Here is a 27,396-nt window from a genome sequence, read left to right on the forward strand (position 1 = left end):
ACCGACTCCCCTGCGCATTGCTGTATGTAGTCTGGAGGGGGGAGTGGGGAGAGGGAGGTCCCCTCCATGCAGCGCACCACCTCTAGGGCGGCTGGGGTCACCCCACCTGGTGCGGGTCGCACCCCCCGCACCCCCGTCACAACGCCAGTGGCTCAGGGTGACCCAAACCACTCAGAATGTATAGGGGGATAAAAGGGACCAAAAAAACCTCCTACTAAAAAAAGCAAAGCTTGGTGTAATTTGCCTTTCTAAAACAGAAGGAAATATGCAATAATTCAACTATAAGTAAACATTTGAGGTTACCCACAATGCACTGCTACTAAATATGCAAATAATTCCTTTTCACCCTTAGTAAGCAAAGCAAGCATCCAGAACCACTAGTGCATAGCAAGCCTATAGCTTTTCATTTTACACAGCCATATCACACCCACATGTGACAGCCTGTTTCAGACTTTTGGTCCTCATCTGTACATGGCAAGGATTGATATGGCTGTATGAGATAGGGCTTGGACCAGTACAACAGAGTAACCAAGCAGCTCAGGGTGACCCAAACCACTCGGAATATATAGGTGGATAAAAGGGACCAAAAAGACCTTCTACTAAAAATAGCAAAGCTTGGTGTAATTTGCCTTCCTAAAACAGAAGAAAATCTGCAATAATTTAACTATAAATGAACATTTGCGATTACCCACAATGCACCGCTTCTAAACATGCAAATTATTTCATTTCACCCTTGGTAAGTCAAGCAAGCCAAGAGCTTTAAGTTTTACACAGTCATACCAAAACCACATATGACAGCCTAGTTCAGACGTTTGGTCCTCATCAGTACATAACAGGGATTGCTAAAGCTGCATGAGATACGGCTTGGACCAGTACAACAGAGTAACCAAGCAGCTCAGGGAGACCCAAACTACTAAGAATGTATAGGAGGATAAAAGAGACCAAAAAGACCTCCTACTAAAAAAAAAGCAAAGCTTGGTGTAATTTTCCTTCTTAAAACAGAAGCAAATCTGCAATAATTCAGCTATAAGTGAACATTTGTGGTTACCCACAATGCACTGCTACTGAATATGCAAATTATCCCTCTTTGCCCTTGGTTTGATATGACACTACTTCTTCTTCTTGTTTGGGCCAGCCCCTTCTTCTTGCTTGGAACGGCCCTGGGGGCAGGGCGCTACTTCTTCTTCTTGCTTGAAGGTTGAGGCACTTACTCTATTATATATATAGATAGATTGTAAGTACTGATTCTCTGCATAGGAGATCCATGGGGACAAGTTTTTTTGAAAATGAAATATCCATTCTTTGCTTATGATGACCATCCATATATATATATATATATATATATATATATATATATATATATATATATATATATATATATATATATATATCATTAGGTTATGTATTCTTCTGGTTCATGGGTTGATTGTTAGGTTGTGCTCTTTCTTTTAGAGGTCAGGCAGGATTTAGCTACCATTGTGATGAACAGAAACAATTGATTCGATGGTTAATTTATTCTCTCTACTTTGTAGCCCAGCAGTAAAATAGAGGCTTCCTTTTAAAATGGGTTCTTGGCATGACATGGGAAAGTAGTCTGCCCACTTTATCCCAGAAGAGGTAGACATGGGGCAGGTCCATCACATACTGTATGATAGATGGAGCCCAACTGTTCATATCCTCTAAAGCATAAGCATAATATGCGTGGGTGTCTTTTCTGCAATTAAGCGGGTCTTGAGTTTACTCTATGTAGGACTTTGACATTGAATTCTGTTATCGAATAATAGAGGCATAACCTCAATTACGACAGTTTCCACATCTCGCTGAAGACTGGGAATGTTTGAGTCTGACTCCCATGAGATAATTTATCACTAAAAGGCGTCTGGGGTTCATTAAGAGGCACAGTTATGAAATAATACCTGCTGATAATGTGTTGCTCCTGCACCAGCTGGTAAAATGTTTTTGTAAAATGTTTCTACCTCTGATTTCTAATAGTTGTGTAATTAGAGCATTTGATTTGAGATATTTCTCTCATCAGTGGGTTATCTATATAATGAGATCAGTTTATTTGTGCTTAGATAATATTTCAATCTAAAAGCATTGATATGCTTGCTGAAACCAGGGAAAATCCTGTATGACCTTAGAAAGAAAGTAAGGGTAATTAATTTACCCATATTTAAACCAAACTTTAGCCCAACTGGAACATGATAGGCAGGTATAAGAAGAGGGGTGTTTAATTTGTTAAGTGTGCAGAGTTTGGACCCCACCAGGCACCAGGATACTTTGTGCATATGGCCCCCTATTCAATAAAGTTTTTGCCTGAGTTTTCCCACAGGGGATATTTTCTTTCTGCACATGCACAGTATGCGTAATTGACTACTGCATGTGCCCAGCTTAGCGGGGGTTGCCGCCTCTGTCCGGAGCGGATCAAGAGGATGTTGTTGGTACAGTAGGAGTCCAGGGGGCTGGAAGAAGCACCAGGTAAGTCATTGAATAGGGAGAGCTGTAAGTAAAGTGTGGATGCAGAGTATAGTGTAATTGTCAGTCACAATTGAAATTCAACTTGCATTCAGAATTTTTGGAGGACAGCTCAAATGTAGGCCAAATTGTCAAAAGACTGTTCTATGTGTAAGGTAAGGAAAGCTAAAAAGAATTCCTTTTTATTTGCATGTTGATTATTATTATAGATTTTCCAAATACAGCTGGGTGTTTGTCATAGAAAAGTATGAGACCCACCTGGTCTTTATGGACCAAGGAATTAAGTAAATGAGTAGGCCTTCTAGTGAGAATGGCAGGAAATATATTCTAATCACTAATTGGCTTCAGGTGCATAAAGAAATAATTTGCATATCCAGTAGTGATGCATTGAGTTGTGCACTTAAAGCTGAATTATCACAAATACCGTCTGTTTTAAGAAGGCTAACCACACTGAACGTTGGCTAATCAGTAGGAGGGTTTTTCTGTCTTTTTTCATCCCCTTTACTTTCCTAGTCATTTTGGGTCACCCCGAGCTGCTTGGGTATATTGTATATAACATAGGTCTGTAATTTTTTGGGAGGATAATAAATCTTACTCTGGTTTTAGGAGAACAGTGATTGCTGCCTTAAAAAAAAATCAGAAAGGACTTTCTTACCCCATAGTATCTTCTGTAACTTTTTAAGGGGAGTTAAAAAAATTGATATTTTTTAATATCGGCTAACTCTGACGGGTTTAAGTTTCTTTATATACAGTGGGATGCAAACGTTTGAGCAACATTGGTAATTGTCATAATTTTCCTGTGCAAGTCGTTGGTTGTTATGATAAAAAATGTCAGTTGAATATATCATATAGGAGACACACACAGTGATATTTGAGAAGTGAAACGAAGTTTATTGGATTTACAGAAAGTGTGCAATAAATGTTTAAACAAAATGAGGCAGGTGCATAAATGTGGGCACCACAAAAATAAATGAAATCAATATTTAGTAGAGCCTCCTTTTGTAGAAATTACAGCCTCTAAATGCTTCCTGTGGGTTCCAATGAGAGTCTACATTCTGGTTGAAGGTATTTTGGACCATTCCTCTTTACAAAACATCTCTAGTTTATTCAGATTTGATGACTTCTGAGCATGGACAGCTCTCTTTAACTCACACCACAGCTTTTCAATTATATTCAGGTCTGGGGACTAAGATAGCCATTCCAGAACATTGTACTTGTTCCTCTGCATGAATGCCTTAGTGGATTTTGAGCAGTGTGTAGGGTCGTTGTCTTGTTGAAAGATCCAGCCCCGGTGCACCTTCAACTGTGCCACTGATTCCTGGACATTGGTCTCCAGAATCTGCTGATACTGAGTGGAATGCATGCGTCCCTCAACTTTGACAAGATTCCCAAGATTCCACTGGCCACACAGCCCCACAGCATGACGGAACCACCACCATATTTTACTGTAGGTAGCAGGTGTTTTTCTTGGAATGCTGTGTTATTTTTCCTCCATGCATGAGGCCCTTGTTATGCCCAAATAACTCAATTTTAGTTTCATCAGTCCACAGCACCTTATTTCAAAATGAAGCTGGCTTGTTCAAATGTGCTTCAGCATACCTCAAGCAGCTCTGTTTGTGCTGTGGGTGGAGAAAAGGTTTCCTCTGCATCACTCTCGCATACAGCATCTCCTTGTGTAAAGTTCGCTGAATGGTTGAATGATGCACAGTGACTCTATCTGCAGCAAGATGATATTGTAGGTCTTTGGTGCTGGTCTGTGGGTTGACTCTGACTGTTCTCACCATTTGTCGCTTCTGTGTATCTAAGATTTTTCTTGGTCTGCCATTCAAGCCTTAATTTGAACTGAGCCTGTGGTCTTCCATTTCCTCAATATGTTCCTAACTGTGGAAACAGACAGCTAAAATTTCCGAGACAGCTTTCTGTATCCTTCTCCTAAACCATGATGGTGAACAATCTTGTCTTCAGGTCATTTGAGAGTTGTTTTGAGACTCCCATGTTGCTACTTTTCAGAGAAAATTAGAAGAGGAGGGAAACTTACAATTGACTCCCTTAAATACTCTTTTTCATAATTGGATTCACCTGTGTACATAGGTCAGGGGTCACTGAGCTTACCAAGCCATTTTGAATTCCAATAATTAGTTCTAAAGGTTTTGGAATCAATAAAATGACAACAGTGCCCAAATTTATGCACTTGCCTAATTTTATTTAAACAATTATTGCACACGTTCTGTAAATCCAATAAACTTCATTTCACTTCTCAAATATCACTGTGTGTGTCTCCTATATGATATACTAGCTGATTGCCCGTCGTTGCCCGGATATGTATTTGGCTAGTGTTAGCTCCGCAGACTTTTTCTAACCCTAACACACAATTACTCAATGACCAAGTTTGTGAGCTTTGCGGTCTTTGGTATCAATAATTTGCATTGAAATGAAAAAATCTGATTGGCTGTTTGTGGCTCCATACCCTTTTCTGAATTTGAACCCCAGTCACCCAATGAACAACTGTACCAGGTTTGAGGCATGTGCCATTAACAGTGCAAGAATGGTAGTAATTAAATATTCCCCTTGAAAAGCAATAGGTGAAGTTTGATTCACTTTTGTAGGCTTCACCCACTTTTCTGAATATTAATCCCAGTCACCCAGTGACCAACTGTGCAAAATTTAAAAACCCTGCCATTAACAGTGTAGAAAAACAAAAATTTGCCTTCCTAAAACAGAAAGAATGTGCGATAATTCAGGTTGGAGTGAGCTCGAGATGTCTCCCAGAGCACCACTGCTGAATATATCGCAAATTCTTTCAATATTCAGCAGTGGTGCTCTGGGAGACATCTCGAGCTCACTCCAACCTGAATTATCGCAAATTCTTTCTGTTTTAGGAAGGCAAATTTTTGTTTTTCTTAACATCTTAGTAAGGGGGCTTTTAGGACCATTGTAGTCCCTTACACACTCCAATGAGTTCTGGGTCACCATGAGCTTGCTGGTTAGTCTGTATTAACAGTGTAAGAATGGTTGCAGTTTACATTTTCCAGTGAAATGTGCATTTGTCTCCATCCACTGATGACCCGCCGTTGCCCATGTAGGTATTTGACTGGTGTTGGCTTTGCCCACTTTTTGTAACCCTAACACACAAACACTCAATGACCAAGTCTGTGAGCTTTGGGGTCCTTGGCATCAATAATGTGTATATTCCCATAGAAATTAAACAAATCAGATTGGCTGTTTGTGGCTTCACCCCCTCTCCAGCATTTGAACCCCAGTCACCCAATGACCAATTGTAGCAGGTTTGAGGCATCTGCTATTAACCTCCTTGCCGGTTATCCCGAACACAGTTCGGGGTAACCTGCGAAGGAGGATTTCTCAGGCCCCGCTGGGCCGATTTGCATAATTTTTTTTTTTGTTACAAGCAGCTAGCACTTTGCTAGCTGCTTGTAACTTGCGATCGCCGCCGCTCACCGCCGATTCACCGCTACCCGCCGCGCCGAGCCGCCCCCCCCCCCCAGACCCCTGCGCAGCCTGGCCAATCAGTGCCAGGCAGCGCTAAGGGGTGGATCGGGGTTCCCTCTGATGTCACGACGTCCATGACGTCGGTGACGTCATCCCGCCCGGTCGCCATGGCGACCGGGGAAGCCCTGCAAGAAATCCCGTTCTCAACGGGATTTCTTGCATGCGATCGGAGTAGGTAGGGGGATGCCGCCGCTCAGCGGCTATCATGTAGCGAGCCCTTGGCTCGCTACATGATTTAAAAAAAAAAAAAAAAAGTGCGGCGCTGCCTCCTTGCCGGATTTTTTAGACAGTGTAAAAATGGCATCAATTTAAATATTCCCCTTGAAAATCAACAGGTGACTTTTGATAGGCTATTATAGGCTCCACCCACTTCCAAGAATATTAATCTCAGTCACCCAGTGACCATCTGGGCAAAGTTTGGGAACCCTGATATAAACAGTGTAAGAAGGGCTGCAGTTTACATTTTCCCAGTGAAATTTGTTTTGGGCTCCGCCCACTTTTTGTAACCTGTATGTACAGTCACTCAATGAGCAAGTTTGTGAGCTTTGTGGTCCTTGGCATCAATAATTTGTATTTTCCCATGAAATGAAACAAATCTGATTCACTGTTTGTGGCTCTGTCCCCTTTTCTGAATTTGAACCCCAGTGAACCAATTACCAACTGTACCAGGTTTGAAGCTTGTGCCATTAACAGTGCAAGAATGGCAGCAATTGTAATATTCTCTTTGAAAAGCGACATGTGATTTGTGATTGGCATTTTTAGGCTCCACCCACTTTCCTGAATATTAATCCCAGTCACCCAGTAACCAGCTGTGCAAAGTTTGAGAACCCTGCCATTAACAGTGAAGAAAGGGTGCAGTTTACAGTTTGCCGGAAAAATCTGTTTTTAACTCCACCCACTTTTTGTAACCTTGACACACAGTAACTCAATGATCAAGTTTGTGAGCTTTTGGGTTCCTGGCATCAAAATTGTGCTAATGGAAGCAGTTTATCCAGCAAAGAAATCTGGCTGTTTTTGGCTCTGCCCCTTTACTGAATTTGAACCCCAGACACTTAACTACCGACTGTAGCAGGTTTGGGGCCTCTGCCATTAATAGTGTAAGAAAGGCTGCAGTTTCAATATTCCCCTTGAAAATCAATAGGTGAATCTTGATTGGCTCTTGTAGGCTCCACCTACTTTTTTTTTTTTTGTTCAACACAAATTTTTTTATTGATTTTTGAAAATAGAGTTGCATACCAATAGCATCTGAAAAAGCATCCATATTTGAACAATCTGTGTATACTTATATGCTAATCTCGTCAAATACAAGAATAGGTTACACAGCATAACATATGGGATGGTTAACATCTTGTTTTCAGGTTATTGGCAAACTGTTCAAGTAACCACTTATATTATAACGATGAGGGTGAGACAACTAGAAAAGAATAATAAGAGGGACTGTGGGATGAGAAGAGTAGTTGGATAAAAGAAAAGAAGAAGGTATGGAACATAGAGAGAGAAAAACAATAGAAAACCAGGTCTGTCCTCGTATAGCCCAGTGTGCTGTAGTAAGCAAGAGCAACAGGTCCCAAGAGGCAGAGTATAGCTCAGGTTTTTCTGTAAGCTAGGGTTGTATCAGAGATGTTGTCACCTTCCTGAAGTGCAGATACTAAGCCTGTAGCTGACAGGATATTCTATTTGTTCAAGGGGGGTCGTAGTTAAGAAAGTAGGTTTCCCATGGATCCCATATTTTATTGTATTTGGGTTCTGTATCTCTGAGAACAGCCGTTAAAGAAGGCTCCACCTACTTTTATGAATATTAATTCTAATCACCCAGTGACCAACTGTGTCAAGTTTGAGAACCCTGCCAATAACAGTGTAAATTCCCCCTTCAGAATTTAAACCCCAGTCTCCCAGTGACTGACTGTACCAGATCTAAGGCCTCTGCCATTAAGAGTGCATGAATGGGAGCAATATAAATATTCCCCTTGAAAATAAACAGGTGAGTTTTGATTGGCTGCTGTAGGCTCCACCCACTTTCCTGAATATTAGTCCCAGTCACCCAGTGGCCAACTGTGTCACGTTTGAGAACCCTGCCAATAACAGAATGGCTGAAATCAATCTAACAAATCTGATGGGCTGTTTGTGGCTCCACCCTTTTAGTGAATTTGGACCCCAGTCACCCAATGACTGACTGTATCAGGTTTGAGGCCACTGCCATTAACAGTGTAAGAATGGTAGCAATGTAAAGGTGAATTTTGATTGGCTGTTGTAGGCTCCACCCACTTTCTGAATCTTCATCCCAGTCACCCAGTGGCTAATTGTTTAAAGTTTGGGAACCCTGCCATGTAAAAAATTTAGTTGTTGACACACTTTTTCTGACCTTGACATACAGTCACTCAATTATCAAGTTTATCAGCTTTGGGGTCCTTGGTATCAATACTTTGTATATTCCCATTGAAAAATAAACAAATCTGGCTGTGGCTCCGCTCCCTTTCTGAATTTGAACCCTAGTCACCCAGTGACCAACTGTACCAGGTTTCAGGCATCTGCTATTAACAGTATAAGAGAATAGTAGCAGCTTATATATTTCCTTTGAAAATCAAAAGGTGAATTTTTATTGGCTGTTGTAGGCTCCACCCACCTTCCAAAATCTTAATCTCATTCACTCAGTGACCAACTGTGCAAAGTTTGAGAACTCTGCCATTAACGGTGTAAGAATGGCTGCAGCTTATATTTTCCCAGTAAAATTTGTTTTTGACTCCGCCCACTTTATGTTACCTTGACACACAGTCACTCAATGGCCAAGTGTGTGAGCTTTCAGGTTCCTGGCATCAAAAATGTGTGAATGGTAGCAGTTTATCCACCAAGGAAATCTGATTGGCTGTATGTGGCCCCGCCCCTTTAGTGACTTTGGACCCCAGTCACCCAATGACCGACTGTAGCAAGTTTGAAGCCTCTGCCATTAACAGTGTAAGAATAGCAGCAGTTTAAATATTCCCCTTGAAAATAGATAGGTGAATTTTTATTGGCTGTTGTAGGCTCCACCCACGTTCTTGAATCTTAATTGCATTTACCCAGTTACCAAGTGTGCCAAGTTTGAGAACCCTGCGATTAACAGTCTAAGAATGGCTGCAGTTTACATTTTCCCATTTAAAATGAATGGCTGAAATTTGATTGGCTGTTTTATGCTCCGCCCACTTTTCCTGGCTTTGTATCCTCAGTCACCAAGCGACCAACTGTGCCAAAGGTGGGGACTCTGGCTTGATTACTGTGAGAATGGCAGCCTTTTCCATTTTTTCCATTGACATGAATGGGTGAAATCTGATTTGTTGTTTGTAGCTCCGCCCACATGTGCAGGGGGGCGCGAGACCCCCAGAACCTATCATCCCAGGTAGTAAGGGAGCTGTATACCAAGTTTCGTTCAAATCGGTCAAGCCGTTTTCGAGTGATCGCGGCACATACACACACACACACACACACACACACACACACACACACACACACACACACACACACACACACACACACACACACACACACACACACACACACACACACACACACACACACACACACACACACACACACACACACACACACACACACACACACACACACACACACACACACACACACACACACACACACCCACATCCGATTTTATATATATAGATTTAACTAACATTTTTTATCGTAACAACCACCGATTTATACAGGAAAATCATGACGATTGCCCAAACTTTTGCATCCCACTGTATATATTTATTTATCAGTGAGGAGTTGGTTAAGAGCTGCAATTGAGTCTGCATTTAATTGGAGGAGATGAATTTCTTGTAAGCAATTGTGCATTTCAGCTTCAGAGTCAACATGACATGGATTCTAAAGGTTTTGATAATAATCATGAAATTACTTGTATATTAGTTCTGAGTTGCTGGTTTCAGATCTATTGTTGAGCTTTATTCCGTGAACCTGATTAATTTATTGCTGGCTTTAAGTTTGATGGCTAACCGTCTGACATAATCAAAAATTTATGGAATTTGGATTGGGTCCATTTATACTTTTTTTCTGATTCCCTTAACAATACAACCTCTATTTAAATTATTATATGTATTATAAGTTTGCTTAGGTATAGTTAGGTGTGTTTGGTTCTCAGCCAATAGGATTTCAGATCTCCTGTTTTTCAGGGAAGATGCTATCTAAATGAAAATCAACCTCATGTAAGTTTTGTGAGCGTACCGCAGAGTGTCAAGAAAAACATCTCTGTCCATATGCAATTCACTTTCTCCTGAGTTTTCTATTAGAAGATAACTTTTAATCTTCGATTTAAAATATATTTTTAGCACTTTGCGATGGAAAATGTACCAAAATGTAGGTGAAATGGTACTAGGAAAATTATTCTGAGTATTTGTTTAAACCACCAGCAAGGTGGTTTAAAAGTCATGTTATTTACAAGTTGTGAAAATATCCCCTAGGAGAAAACTTAGGTGAAAAAGTGAATTGCATATGGGCCATTGTCAAGAAAATGCCTTTTAAACCACCAGCAAGCAAGAAAATACTCAAAATAATGTTTAAGGTACTTGTTCAATTGCAAAGTGCGGAAAAGTTATTTTAAAAAGAAGTTGAAAAATGATCTTCCAGGAGAAAACTCAGGAGAAAAAAAGTTTATTGCATTATGGGCCCATATGCAATTCACTTTTTCACCTGAGTTTTCTCCTAGGTGATATTTTAACAACTTGTAAATAAAATGCCTTTTAAGCTACCAACAAGCAAACAAATACTCAAAATAATTTTGACAGTCCTTTTTCACCTACTTTTCAGTACTTTTTTCATTGTAAAATGCTAAAAAGTTATTTTAAATCGAAGTTTAAAAATTATCTCCTAGGACAGCGGTGGCGAAGTTATGGCACGCGTGCTGGGCCTGGCACGCGTAGCCTAATCTGCTGGCACGCCACCGCTGCTTATGAACTGGCCGCAGCGTCTACTAGACGCCGCCGCACCAGTTCATATCCCGCAGCCCCACAGTCTCCCGGGAGGCAGACCAGGGCTACGGCAAGATGGCTGCCGAAGCCCTGTACTGAAGACTATTTGTGTCTCCAGTACAGGGCTTCGGGCGCCATCTTCCCGTAGCCCTGCACTCTGCCTGTCAGCGGCAGCCCGGGAGACTGCAGGAGGAACGTCCGGGGGAGATGCGCGCCAGAGCCCAGCCGAGAGAGAATACTTCTGTCAGGTGAGTACATTACTTTTTTTGCAGGTGAAATGCGGCCCACTGTGTTGTTTTCTGGTAAAATGTTTTGTCACGTTGTGTTTATGTCCTGTGACATGCTGCCCACTGTGTTTATTTTCTGGTGAAATGTGGCCCACTGCGTTTGTTTCTTTGGTGAAATGTGGCCCACTGCGTTTGTTTCTTTGGTGAAATGCTGCCCACTGCGTTTATTTTCTGGTGAAATGTGGCCCGCTGCGTTTATTTTCTGGTGAAATGTGGCCCGCTGCGTTTGTTTTCTGGTGAAATGCTGCCCGCTGCGTTTGTTTTCTGGTGAAATGTGGCCCACTGTGTTTGTTTTCTGGTGAAATGTTACCAACATTGCATTATTTTCTGCTGAAATGTTGCACACATTGCGTTTATTTTTTGGTGTCTGGGGTAACTGTTGCTGTATTTATTATTAAGGGCTCATTCACACTACAGAACGTATGCACGAATGCGATTTCATGCATGCGCTGCCAACGCACAGTGATCGCACGGAATGCACGTTGTGGTGCGCTAAAGCGTGAACGTCGGCAGCTGTACCCATCGGGGAAACGTATGCGTTGTGCGTTAAAGTGTTCCCAGATGCATTACAACGTAACGCATCGGAACGCACACCTGTAGTGTGAATGGTAACATGGAAGTCTATTGACTTTCATGTTACCATATGAATCTTACATTATGTGCGTTGCGTCAAAACTGACAGAGCAGCACATAGTGTGAATGAGCCCTTAATGGTCATAGTTGGCTATATTTGCTGCTTTGGGGTTACGGCGGGTATAAATAGCATCATACAGTTTCTGCACACCCATGATGCGAATCCTCGTTTCACCACATCATGGCGGAAACACTGCTTTCTTATGCCTCGCTGTTACATCATTACGTTAGCTCTGCCCATACAATATCATGGCCACGCCCATTTTTCGGCGCGCCCCCCCAGTGGCACTCGGAGATAAATAAGTCAATGTTAGGTCGCAGTTTGGGCACTCAGACTCTGAAAGGTTAGCCATCACTGTCCTAGGAGAAAACTCAGGAGAAAAAGTTAATTGCATATGGCCCCTGGTGTGTTTGGACTGAAAAATTCTCCACATTAATAGTTTATTTCGACTATAATTGTTGGATTTATAAATTAGAAAGGACTCTTTAAGCCTACGTGGTTTAGAGCTATACTCTGGGTTAGCTTAATGAATGACAGTTAGCTCCACATCATGATCAGGCTATGCATATTTTGCATTTAAATTTGATCACAGACGCCATGTTGCGAAAGTGAGAGTAGCATATTCTATTGCTGTTGTGTTGTTTAACAGAAGTTAACCACTTCCCGACCGCCTAACGCACAGAGGCGGCCGGGAAGTGGAGCCCTGAAGGACCGGCTCACCCACAGAGGCGGCGGTCCTTCTAAGGGCATGGGCGGAGCGATCGCGTCATCCGTGACGCGATCCTCCGCCGGCGCCTGTCACCGCTCGCTCGCCGCAACATCCCGCCGGCTATACGGAAGCGCCGGCGGGATGTTAACCCCGCGATCGCCGCATACAAAGTGTATAATACACTTTGTAATGTTTACAAAGTGTATTATACAGGCTGCCCCCTGCCCCAGATCGCCCACAGCACCCATCAGACCCCCCCCCCTGCCCACCCCCCAGACCCCTGTTTGCACCCAATCACCCCCCTAATCACCCATCAATCACTCCCTGTCACTATCTGTCAACGCTATTTTTTTTTATCCCCCCCCCTGCTCCCTGCCCCCTCCTGATCACCCCCACCCCTCAGATTCTCCCCAGACCCCCCCCCCCCAGACCACCCCCCCCCCTGTTTACTGTATGCATCTATCCCCCTGATCACCTGTCAATCACCTGTCAATCACCCGTCAATCACCCGTCAATCACCCCCTGTCACTGCCACCCATCAATCAGCCCCTAACCTGCCCCTTGCGGGCAATCTGATCACCCCCCCACACCAATAGATCGCCCACAGATCCGACATCAGATCACCTCCCAAATCCATTGTTTACATCTATTCTCTCCTCTAAACACCCACTAATTACCCATCAATCACCCATCAATCACCCCCTATCACCACCTGTCACTTTTACCTATCAGATCAGACCCTAATCTGCCCCTTGCGGGCACCCAATCACCCGCCCACACGCTCAGATTGCCCTCTGACCCCCCCTTATCAATTCACCAGTGCATTAATTACATCTGTTCTTCCCTGTAATAACCCACTGATCACCTGTCAATCACCTGCCAATCACCTATCACCCATCAATCACCCCCTGTCACCCCCTGTCACTGCCACCCATCAATCAGCCCCTAACCTGCCCCTTGCGGGCAATCTGATCACCCACCCACACCATTAGATCGCCCGCAAACCTGCCGTCAGATTACCTCCCAAATGTATCGTTTACATCTGTTATCTTCTCTAAACACCCACTAATTACCCATCAATCACCCATCAATCACCCCCTATCACCACCTGTCACTGTTACCTATCAGATCAGACCCTAATCTGCCCCTTGCGGGCACCCAATCACCCGCCCACACGCTCAGATTGCCCTCAGACCCCCCCCTTATCAGTTCGCCAGTGCATTAATTACATCTGTCCTTCCCTGTAATAACCCACTGATCACCTGTCAATCACCTGCCAATCACCTATCACCCATCAATCACCCCCTGTCACTGCCACCCAACAATCAGCCCCTAACCTGCCCCTTGCGGGCAATCTGATCACCCACCCACACCAATAGATCACCCGCAGATCCGACATCAGATCACCACCCAAGCGCAGCGTTTACATCTATTCTCTCCTCTAAACACCCACTAATTACCCATCAATCACCCATCAATCACTCCCTATCACCACCTGTCACTGTTACCTATCAGATCAGACCCTAATCTGCCCCTTGCGGGCACCCAATCACCCGCCTACGCGGTCAGATTGCCCTCAGACCCCCCTTTATCAATTCGCCAGTGCAATATTTACATCTGTCCTTCCCTGTAATAACCCACTTATCACCTGTCAATCACCTGCCAATCACCTATCACCCATCAATCACCCCCTGTCACTGCCACCCAACAATCAGCCCCTAACCTGCCCCTTGCGGGCAAACTGATCACCCACCCACACCAATAGATCGCCCGCAGATCCGACATCAGATCACCACCCAAGCGCAGTGTTTCCATCTATTCTCTCCTCTAAACACCCACTAATTACCCATCAATCACCCATCAATCACCCCCTATCACCACCTGTCACTGTTACCCATCAGATCAGACCCTAATCTGCCCCTTGTGGGCACCCAATCGCCCGCCTACATGCTCAGATTGCCCTCAGACCCCCCCTTATCAATTCGCCAGTGCAATATTTACATCTGTTCTCCCCTGTAATAACCCACTGATTACCTGTCAATCACCTATCAATCACCCATCAATCACCCCCTGTCACTGCCACCCATCAATCACCCCCTGTCACTGCCACCCATCAATCACCCGCTGTCACTGCCACCCATCAATTAGCCCCTAACCTGCCCCTTGCGGGCAAACTGATCACCCACCCACACCAATAGATCGCCCGCAGATCCGACATCAGATCACCACCCAAGCGCAGTGTTTCCATCTATTCTCTACTTCACTTCTCTAAACACCCACTAATTACCCATCAATCACCCCCTGTCACTGCTACCTATCAGATTAGACCCCTATCTGCCCCTAGGGCACTCAATCACCCGCCCACACCCTCAGAATGCCCTCAGACCCCAGCCCTGATCACCTCGCCAGTGCATTGCTTGCATCTATTCCCCCCTCTAATCACACCTGGAGACACCCATCAATCACCTCCTGTCACCCCCTAGCACACCTACCCATCAGATCAGGCCCCAATTTGCCCCGTATGGGCTCCTGATCACTCAGCCAAACCCTCAGACCCCCTTCCGATCACCTCCCCAGTGCATTGATTGCATCTATTTTCCCCTCTAACCACCCCCTGAGACACCCATCAATCACCTCCTGTCACCCCTCTAGCACTCCTACCCATCAGATTAGGCCCAATACAACCTGTCATCTAAAAGGCCACCCTGCTTATGACCGGTTCCACAAAATTCGCCCCCTCATAGACCACCTGTCATCAAAATTTGCAGATGCTTATACCCCTGAACAGTCATTTTGAGACATTTGGTTTCCAGACTACTCACGGTTTTGGGCCTGTAAAATGCCAGGGCGGTATAGGAACCCCACAAGTGACCCAATTTTAGAAAAAAAGACACCCCAAGGTATTCTGTTAGGTGTATGACGAGTTCATAGAAGATTTTATTTTTTGTCAAAAGTTAGCGGAAATTAATTTTTATTGGTTTTTTTTCACAAAGTGTCATTTTTCACTAACTTGTGACAAAAAATAAAATCTTCTATGAACTCGCCATACACCTAACGGAATACCTTGGGGTGTCTTCTTTCTAAAATGGGGTCACTTGTGGGGTTCCTATACTGCCCTGGCATTTTAGGGGCCCTAAACCGCGAGGAGTAGTCTAGAAAACAAATGCTTCATTGAATAGGACGTTGGGCCCCTTAGCGCACCTAGGCTGCAAAAAAGTGTCACACATGTGGTACCGCCATACTCAGGAAAAGTAGTATAATGTGTTTTGGGGTGTATTTTTACACATACCCATGCTGGGTGGGAGAAATTTCTATGTAAATGGACAATTGTGTGTAAAAAAATCAAACAATTGTCATTTACAGAGATATTTCTCCCACTTAGCATGGGTATGTGTAAAAATACACCCCAAAACGCATTATACTACTTCTCCTGAGTACAGCGGTACCACATGTGTGACACTTTTTTACACCCTAAGTACGCTAAGGGGCCCAAAGTCCAATGAGTACCTTTAGGATTTCACAGGTCATTTTGCGACATTTGGTTTCAAGACTACTCCTCACGGTTTAGGGCCCCTAAAATGCCAGGGCAGTATAGTAACCCCACAAATGACCCCATTCTAGAAAGAAGACACCCAAAGGTATTCCGTACGGAGTATGGTGAGTTCATAGAAGATTTTATTTTTTGTCAGCGGAAGTTAGCGGAAAATGACACTTTGTGAAAAAAACTATTAAAATCAATTTCCGCTAACTTGTGACAAAAAAATAAAAACTTCTATGAACTCACCATACTCCTAACGGAATACCTTGGGGTGTCTTCTTTCTAAAATGGGGTCATTAGTGGGGTTCCTATACTGCCCTGGCATTTTAGGGGCCCTAAACCGTGAGGAGTAGTCTTGAAACAAAAATGACCTGTGAAATCCTAAAGGTACTCATTGGACTTTGGGCCCCTTAGTGCAGTTAGGGTGCAAAAAAGTGCCACACATGTGGTATCGCCGTACTCGGGAGAAGTAGTACAATGTGTTTTGGGGTGTATTTTTACACATACCCATGCTGGGTGGGAGAAATACCTTTGTAAATGACAATCTTTTGATTTTTTTACACACAATTGTCCATTTACAGAGGTATTTCTCCCACCCAGTATGGGTATGTGTAAAAATACACCCCAAAACACATTGTACTACTTCTCCCGAGTATGGCGATACCACATGTGTGGCACTTTTTTGCACCCTAACTGCGCTAAAGGGCCCAAAGTCCAATGAGTACCTTTAGGATTTCACAGGTCATTTTGAGAAATTTCGTTTCAAGACTACTCCTCACGGTTTAGGGCCCCTAAAATGCCAGGGCAGTATAGGAACCCCACAAATGACCCCATTTTAGAAAGAAGACACCCCAAGGTATTCCGTTAGGAGTATGGTGAGTTCATAGAAGATTTTATTTTTTGTCAAAAGTTAGCGGAAATTGATTTTAATTGTGTTTTTTCACAAAGTGTCATTTTCCGCTAACTTTTGACAAAAAATAAAATCTTCTATGAACTCACCATACTCCTAACGGAATACCTTTGGGTGTCTTCTTTCTAAAATGGGGTCATTTGTGGGGTTCCTATACTGCCCTGGCATTTTAGGGGCCCTAAACCGTGAGCAGTAGTCTTGAAACGAAATTTCTCAAAATGACCTGTGAAATCCTAAAGGTACTCATTGGACTTTGGGCCCTTTAGCGCAGTTAGGGTGCAAAAAAGTGCCACACATGTGGTATCGCCGTACTCAGGAGAAGTAGTATAATGTGTTTTGTGGTGTATTTTTACACATACCCATGCTGAGTGGGAGAAATATCTCTGTAAATGGACAATTGTGTGTAAAAAAAATTAACAAATTGTCATTTACAGAGATATTTCTCCCACCCAGCATGGGTATGTGTAAAAATACACCCCAAAACACATTATACTACTTCTCCTGAGTACGGCAATACCACATGTGTGGCACTTTTTTGCAGCCTAACTGCGCTAAGGGGTCCAAAGTCCAATGAGCACCTTTAGGCTTTACAGGGGTGCTTACAATTTAGCACCCCCCAAAATGTCAGGACAGTAAACACACCCCACAAATGACCCCATTTTGGAAAGTAGACCCTTCAAGGTATTCAGAGAGGGGCATGGTGAGTCCGTGGCAGATTTCATTTTTTTTTGTCGCAAGTTAGAAGAAATGGAAACTTTTTTTTTTTTCTCACAAAGTGTCATTTTCCGCTTACTTGTGACAAAAAATAATATCTTCTATGAACTCACTATGCCTCTCAGTGAATACTTTGGGATGTCTTCTTTCCAAAATGGGGTCATTTGGGGGGTATTTATACTATCCTGGAATTCTAGCCCCTCATGAAACATGACAGGGGGTCAGAAAAGTCAGAGATGCTTGAAAATGGGAAAATTCACTTTTTGCACCATAGTTTGTAAACGCTATAACTTTTACCCAAACCAATAAATATACACTGAATGGGTTTTTTTTTTATCAAAAACATGTTTGTCCACATTTTTCGCGCTGCATGTATACAGAAATTTTACTTTATTTGAAAAATGTCAGCACAGAAAGTTAAAAAAATCATTTTTTTGCCAAAATTCATGTCTTTTTTGATGAATATAATAAAAAGTAAAAATCGCAGGAGCAATCAAATAGCACCAAAAGAAAGCTTTATTAGTGACAAGAAAAGGAGCCAAAATTCATTTAGGTGGTAGGTTGTATGAGCGAGCAATAAACCGTGAAAGCTGCAGTGGTCTGAATGGAAAAAAAGTGGCCGGTCCTTAAGGGGTAGAAAGCCCTAGGTCCTCAAGTGGTTAAAAATGTTTGAGCAATATTCATATTTTCTCACTGGACAGATTTGTCAGGAGCATAGTAGTGTAGTGTGCATAATTAAAGGCTATGTTTGGTCCCCACACCAGTACAGGGTATCACGTAGCATGAATAACCGAGCTCCCTTTGAAAAAGCGGAGCAGTGCTTTTCAGCGCAGGTAGATTTGGGCGTAGCCAGCGCCACCATAGACTGTAATAAGAATTACAGCTATAGCGGCGCTAAGTGAGTAATGTCGGCGCCGTCAGAAGATGAAGCTGAAGTTGCTTTTAAAACACAATTATTCGGACTCCAGCAATAGCTGGAAGCCGAATTATATCATCCCCCCACTATCCATGGCGGCCTGGAGGGGGAATAGTAATTAACACGGCCCGGACTTGTGCAGAAGCAGGATTAGCCATATACAGGTTGTATCCTGCGCCCAAGTCTCCGATTTCATATGTATGCCCTAAAAAGGGTTAGCAGGTTTTCACTAGGGATGCTCATTCGGATTCTGCGGAAATGCATTTTCTGCATTTCCTATCGGAAATTGCATTTTCGCATCGGAATGCAGAAATCGGTAATACAAGTGCGGTAGGCGGATTTCTGACGGAAATCGCGGAAATTTCCGCCGACTTTAACATCAGTTTTCTCAAAAACTATAAAGTCTTTTTGAAAACTTTTTTTTCATTTTGTTCACAGTCTTCTGTTTAACTCATTCGTGTTCCGTCATTTTCACTTGAGAAATGTTCACCTCCCATTCATTAGCCTATAACTTTATCACTACTTATCACAATTAACTGATCTATATCTTGTTTTTTCCGCCACCAATTAAGCTTTCTTTGAGGGGTACATTTTGCTAAGAGTTACTTTACTGTAAATGCATTTTAACAGGAAGAATAAGAAAAAAACAGAAAAAATTTATTATTTCTCAGTTTTCAGCCATTATAGTTTTAAAATAATACATGCCTCCATAATTAAAACTCACGTATTGTATTTGCCCATACGTCCCGGTTATTACACCATTAAAATCATGTCCCTATCACAATGTATGGCGACAAAATTTTATTTGGAAATAAAGGTGCATTTTTTTCCGTTTTGCATCCATCACTATTTACAAGTTTAAAATAAAAAAAATATAGAAATATTTCATCTTTACATTGATATTTAAAAATTTTAGACCCTTAGGTAAATATTTACATGTTTTTTTTTTTTTATTGTAATGTTTTTTTGTTTTTTTTTTTATATTAAACATTTTATTTAGGTAGTTTTGGGAGGGTGGGAGGTAAACAGTAGTGTTATAATGTAAATGTGTGTTGATTTTCATTTTTTTTAACTTTTAGTTGTAGTATTACTTTTTGGCCACAAGATGGCGGCCATGAGTTTGTTTACATGACGTCACTCTAAGCGTAACACACGCTTAGAGCGACGTATGGGGGAGGTAACAGCCAGAAAAGGCGCAGCTTCCGAGAGAAGCTGTCGCTTTTTCAGCGGGGGAGAAGAATCAGTGATCGGGCACCATAGCCCGATTCACTGATTGCCTGGCTAACGAACCGCGGGCCAGGAGCGTGCACGCGCGCGATTGGCTGTGGGAGCGTGCGGTAGCGCGCATGGTTCCTGGACGTAGTTTCTACATCCAGGAACCAAAATAGGTTCATAAACCCTGACAATTCAGAATGAAGACTCAGAAGGAGTAAACCGATCAAAGAATGAGGATTTAGGCGGAAATTTCCGCATTCTCTGATTGGCTTATTCATTCAGAGTCTTCTGATTGGCTTAAAATTACTGCATATCGGATAATGTGGATTTTCTGCATTTTACATTACAGTCAAAAGCTGCCGACTTTAGCGGTTAATAGCAAAGCCCACATAGGTCCTAGACACACCAAATTTTCAGGGATTATTAAACAGAATGTGAACAAAATGAAACATTTCTGCGATTTCCGGCGGAAATCCACATCAGAAATCGGTAGCGGAAAGTGGAATCGGTAGCAGTAATCGGCAATGGCGGAATGCGGATTTTCTGCGGGATCGGAAATTGGCATTTCCGACCAACCCTAGTTTTCACGTGGAGCATATCCTACATAATTTGAAAAACAAAGCAGATCGAGAGCTCAAATAGTGCAGTATGTCAAACCAATTGGTCAAAAGAGAAAATATATGAGAATATACTCACAAAGGTGGGCTACCTCTGGTAACCACTCAGTAGGCAGGTGGGGAGATTATCCCCGACCCCACTCGGGTTAAAAATGTCGCTCTCTGTAAAAGGAGGTAACACCACTCCACCAAGGGTGGACACTCAGAATAAACAACTGTTCAAAATGGAGGCGCCAAATAAGGATAAAATAGTTAAAAAAACATTTTAAAAGAGGGAGGTAGTGGTGTATTTATTTTCCACAAATAAACACACAATTCACTGAAAAATATCGTTATTCAAATAGACTCCAGAGTGATAGCAACGCGTTTCACAGGTTATATCCCGCTTCATCAGGCAGTATATGGAGCTTGTAAAGAACCAGACCAGGTATGAGTGCCTTCGCAGTCGGACTAGAATAACTCATTGTGTATCTACTTGTGGGAAGTAAGTTCACCACTACCTTCCCCTTTTTAAATGTTTTTTTAACTATTTTATCCTTATCTGGCACATCCATTTTGAACAATTGTTTATATCCTATATAATAATGTGCCTGTGTCCCTGCGTCCTCCTGTGTGTCCCTGTGTCTGTGCGTTGGTGAAAGCGGACAGGCTTAATACTAGTATACTCATAAGGCTCTTTTGCATAAGTTTCCCCTGTGTGTTCTGTTTTTCAGCATACGCAAGTTTAGGGAGGGATTACTGGTGCCCAGAATCCTGCTCAGTCTGTCCTGTGCGTCTGTGTCTCTCTGTCTCTCCCATTCCTGGCTCTCATTCTTACCCTCTCATCTCTCTTTCCCCCACTCTCTTCTTCTCCACTGACACTTACTCATGTCTCTTCCCCTTTACTTTTTTTTCGCTTTCCTCCAAAACCTGCCAATGGCAACTACAGTGTCAGAGGTGCAAGAAGGGAATGGGGAACAGTTTGTTAATGATTACCACTATTCAAAGTATCAATAGAAGTGATTATTATGACCACAGGACTAATAGAGAGCTAATACTGCAGTTGAGGGAGGGCCCCGTTGCGGTTGCAACCTCAGCAACCCCTATTGCTACGCCCCTGGTCATGTCACTAATTGTCCTCAGAGAAGCTCACAATCCAATTCTGCTATAGTCATAATCTAATGTCCTACCATTTTATTAGTATTATAGCACTGACATCTCCTGCAGCACTTTACAGAGTACATAGTCCTGTCACTGACTGTCCTCAGAGGAGCTATCAATCCAATACATACCATAGTCATAGTCTAATGTCCTACCACATTATTATTCTGTATTTATATAGCACTGGCGTCTATTGCAGCACTTTACAGAGAACATAGTCATGTCACTGACTGTCCTCAGAGGAGCTCACAATCTAATACTGCCATAGTCATAGTCTAATGTCCTACCATAATATTATATTGTGTGTGGCTGAGAGAGACCCCCCATGAAAATCCTGGGTTTGCCCCTGTTCGGGTCTTCTATGTTGAACTCTAATGGTGCCCATACATGGTACAATTTTTTCATCCAATCTTACCATTTCTATGTAATATAAGGGAACTGCCTAAATTATTCTTTCAGTATATTCACTTAATTTACCCTTATACTACATAGAAATGGTAAGATTGTATGAAAAAAAATTGTACCATATATGGGCACCATAGGGCCTTTTTTTTTAGCAGCTTGTTTATCAACTTGTTCTTCCCGACCTTTTGCCATCCCCCATTAATTGGGGCATTGAATGCAACACCTGTATGCTTGGTCACAGGCTCCAGGGTGCAAAGTACGTAGTTGAGTCAGCATCTGCTGTCTGTGACACCCGGACATGTGCTTTCCAGGGCTATTTTTATATGCCACATCTTAGACTTCTTTATTTTTGAAAAAATAGAATTGAAATAGGGTTTTAAATATTTTATGATGTACTTTGTGGATTTTATCATTATCATTACATTTGTAAGAAAAAAAAGAACTGATCTGTAAGAGGGTGTGTGTTATCCCAAGGGATTCAACAGGCTTCCTAGAGAGACAGGAAAAACACAGAGACACCAGGAGCCCCTTAAGGTGTAGTATGTCAAGTGCTGATCACGTAGTCTTAAAAAATCTTGATTGTTTATAGTGTCTGATGAGCGATATATCTTTTGTTTGAAATTGGCATTGCCCCTTCTTTTAGAATTAAGACATTTTTATTATTTTTATACAGGTAGTCCCCGACTTACAAACGCCCGACTTATAAACAACCCGCCGATAGGAACGGCATGGATTCTGTGTTTCCACGGGAACAAGTAAAAAAAAATGTTTCAAATTGGACTGGTAGTTTTTGAGAAAATCAAGTTTTAAAAAATGCAAAGAAAAATGGCTTTTAAACTTGTATAAGCAAGTACAGAGGGCAGATGTGACACAGGGTGGGACACTGGAGGCACAGGGGGGCACACAGGAGATACAGGAGACAGAGATGGCACAGTGTTCCGACTTAAAAACAGATTCAGGTTAAGAACGAACCTACAGTTCCTATCTCGTTCGTTAACCGGGGACTACCTGTAATTTTTAATATAGTTTTACCTGTCATCAAGTGGCTGGATAGTGTACTGGTTAAGGGTACCACCTTTGACAGAAGAGACCAAGGTTTGAATCCTGGCTAGGGTCAGTACCTATTCAGTAAGACGTTCAAGGCAAGACTGCACTGCAGGGTGGCCTCTTGAGTGCACCCTTATTGGCTACAGCTCTTGAGCGCTTTGACTCCAACAGGAGAAAATCGCTAGAAAAGCGCTATACAAATATTAGGATTATTATTATCCACCCCCAGGGATGAGCTCTGAATGCATTACGAATTGATTTAGACTCAAAATCATTCAGAATCCTATTGCTAATTGCTGCATCTGAGCGGGCAGGTGAGGGAGGGACAACTTAGCTGCCGTCTCCTTTAATGCATCCCACGTCGCATTTCACGCCGCGTTCGAATTTGCGGTCACATGACTACCACGCTTCCTCCATCATTCCGGAAGGAGGAAGCGTGGTAGTCACATGACCGTGAATGGAATGAGGTGTGGGACGCATTGTAGAAGAAGGCAGCTCCCTCACCCGCCCACTCAGGTGCAGTAAATTAGTGTTTGGAGTCGGAATGATTTCGAGTCTAAATCAATTCGAAATCCATTTGGAGCTCATCCCTGTCCACCACCACCTATTTTTGGGGCTTCTTCTCCCTGCCAGTTAGTTAGAACTAATTTGTATACAGAAAAAATAATTCAAAACCATCTCAGTGAACAATCAAGGTCAAGTTGCATATTTGGAACAAAAGAACCATGAGTAGCACCCAGTGTTCCTAGGAGCATCATTAATTCACCACTAGAGTGCCTACACAAACAAAACGATGTAAATGACCTTGAGCTAAACCAGTCTGTCCTCAGTGCTGCTTCTGAACTGCATAGAACCAGTAGTGTGTTATGAATGTGCTCATTGATAGTTTTATGTATAATTAGTACTTAGCCACTATAAACGACAGGCTTCGCCACCGTATGAGGAAGTCTAAATTAATTATCTTTGAACAGTTGCACTCCATGATAAGAATATTTATAGAGTTGTAGAAGTCACTGGCACGGAGCAGTGCTGTGTTTACATCTCAATTCTCTCCTATAACTTAGAAATCACAGCTTTAGCAGTTTTATATAAGATCACTTTCCAAGGTGTCTGTCACTCTGTGTGGCCATATGACGCGCCCATCTGTCTGATGCACATGTAATACTAGGAGGCAATAAAGCTTTGTGTAATTACTTTGCCTGTATCATTATAATTGGACATATGGATGATGGTTAGTAACAGACGGAAGACAATAATTAAAAAAAAAATCTACTTTAGCATTCAAGCTTTGGTAGCTATTTCATGTGTAGTCTGCAAATACTAAAATGTACAGATACTTTGCTTGAGTCATCTACAAATAGATGCGTTTGTGGCATTACCAAGAAGTTGACAGAATGTGCTGATGTTCTCATTTTGTAAAAGATATTGTAGACATCCTGGGTAAAACTGCACAAACACTGTGGATATATGTTACCCCAAACAATCTTGTGTGATCATTTCAGGTGACAGTTTACCCAGGCTGACTACTTCAGTGAAGCAGGAAAAAAGGAGGCAGGAAGTGGGCTCCAGCGGGGAAACATAAAAGCACCGCCAGGGATTTTTTAACTTGAAAGATTGCTGCCCAGTAGGCCAATTTTAAGCCAATGGCAGCACGGTGGCATAGTAGAAAGCACAGGGAAACCGAAAGCCCAATATAGTGTAGTATGTATTGGATCAGGGAGAATTAGTGTAGAGTAAGTATTATACTTACAAACATGGGTTACCGTTTAGGCAACCACTATACAGGCAGGTGGGGAGATTAGACCTGTCCCCACTCAGGAATAAGATGTCGCTCTCTGAAGAAGGAAAGGAGGGTTTGTCACCCTTCCAACCACCAAGGGTGGATATCTTGACAAGTACTGTAGATGTACAGAGGCGCCAAAAGGATAAAATATGCTAAAATGTTTAAAATATTTGGGTGGCGGCGGTGGACCGGCCACTCAGAAATAGACTCGATGCTGTCGCTTAAGATAAAGACAATTTATTCACATACTCCATGAACAGAACCGCAACACGTTTCACGGGTATATTCCCGCTTCCTCAGGCAATAAACAGATAGGAGTACACAGTACAGTCTCAAGGTCACGAACAGAAGCGCTATTCGTGACCTTGAGACTGTACTGTGTACTCCTATCTGTTTATTGCCTGAGGAAGCGGGAATATACCCGTGAAACGCGTTGCGGTTCTGTTCATGGAGTATGTGAATAAATTGTCTTTATCTTAAGCGACAGCATCGAGTCTATTTCTGAGTGGCCGGTCCACCGCCGCCACCCAAATATTTTAAACATTTTAGCATATTTTATCCTTTTGGCGCCTCTGTACATCTACTTGTCATAGTAGAAAGCACGCTGCCCTTGCAGTGCTGGGCTCCCAGTTAGAATCCTAACAAAGGAACTATTTGCAAACTCTATGGGCCTGATTCACTAACCGGTGCTAATCTAGTTAGCACGCCTACGTGCTTTGGGCGTTCTAACTAGGGTGCTGTTAGCACGCACCAAGCTGAATCAGTACAGCGCGCAAAACTTTGCGCACGCAAAGGCCGGTGCACACAAAATGTTGCATCGGGTGTGACAAAATGGCGCATCCGATGTGCCTATAATGGCACATTAGGTGCGCCCTAAACGTTGCACCCATGTGCCGTTATAGGCGCATCGCATGCGCTGTTTTCGTCACACTTGATGCGCCGTTTCTCGCACGCAAAGTTTTGCGCACGGTACTTTGCGCTAGTGTTGGGCGAACACCTAGATGTTCGGGTTCGCGAACGTTCGCCGAACATCGCCGCGATGTTCGGGTGTTCGACCCGAACTCCGAACATAATGGAAGTCAATGGGGACCCGAGCTTTCATGCTTTGTAAAGCTTCCTTACATGCTACATACCCCAAATTTGCAGGGTATGTGCACCTTGGGAGAAAAATTAGCAAAAAGAGCTTATAGTTTTTGAGAAAATCGATTTTAAAGTTTCAAAGGGAAAACTGTCTTTTAAATGCGGGAAATGTCTGTTTTCTTTGCACAGGTAACATGCTTTTTGTTGGCATGCAGTCATAAATGTAATACATATAAGAGGTTCCAGGAAAAGGGACCGGTAACGCTAACCCAGCAGCAGCACACGTGATGGAACAGGAGGAGGGTGGCGCAGGAGGAGAAGGCCACGCTTTAAGACACAACAACCCAGGCCTTGCATGAGGACAAGAAGCGTGCGGATAGCAATTTGCGTTTTGTCGCCATGCAGTCATAAATTTAATACAGATGAGAGGTTCAATAAACAGGGACCGGAAACGCTAACCCATCACAGATGTTCATTGTTCATGTTACTTGGTTGGGGTCTGGGAGTGTTGCGTAGTCGTTTCCAATCCAGGATTGATTCATTTTAATTTGAGTCAGACGGTCTGCATTTTCTGTGGAGAGGCGGATACGCCGATCTGTGACAATGCCTCCGGCAGCACTGAAACAGCGTTCCGACATAACGCTGGCTGCCGGGCAAGCCAGCACCTCTATTGCGTACATTGCCAGTTTGTGCCAGGTGTCTAGCTTCGATACCCAATAGTTGAAGGGTGCAGATGGATTGTTCAACACAGCTATGCCATCTGACATGTAGTCCTTGACCATCTTCTCCAGGCGATCGGTGTTGGAGGTGGATCTGCACGCTTGCTGTTCTGTGTGCTGCTGCATGGGTGTCAGAAAATTTTCCCACTCCAAGGACACTGCCGATACCATTCCCTTTTGGGCACTAGCTGTGGCTTGTGTTGTTTGCTGCCCTCCTGGTCGTCCTGGGTTTGCGGAAGTCAGTCTGTCGGCGTACAACTGGCTAGAGGAGGGGGAGGATGTCAATCTCCTCTTTAAAGTCTCCACAAGGGCCTGCTGGTATTCTTCCATTTTGACCTGTCGGACTCTTTCTTCAAGCAGTTTTGGAACATTGTGTTTGTACCGTGGATCCAGAAGGGTATAAACCCAGAAATTGGTGTTGTCCAGAATGCGCACAATGCGTGGGTCGCGTTCAATGCAGTCCTAGGCCAAAGAGGTCATAGCCTAGGGTCACAAAAACCTGTTTATTTGGGCTATTTCACTGGTAGTGATGGTGACGTACATAAATCTCAGCCATGACTGTTAGCAACGTCTGAATTTCACGAAATGTCTCATGCAGGTAGAAGACATATTGTTAGACTTGGATTCCAAAGATGGGGTCCCTACATCTCTGCAAACCAGAGTTACAGGGGTCCAAAATTGGTAAAATCCCCCATAGGCTTTCATTGGGCCTCCTATTTACAGTTCCAAAATCTCACAT

The sequence above is a fragment of the Hyperolius riggenbachi genome, chromosome 1, assembly GCF_040937935.1.
Source record: "Hyperolius riggenbachi isolate aHypRig1 chromosome 1, aHypRig1.pri, whole genome shotgun sequence".
Classification (NCBI taxonomy): domain Eukaryota; kingdom Metazoa; phylum Chordata; class Amphibia; order Anura; family Hyperoliidae; genus Hyperolius; species Hyperolius riggenbachi.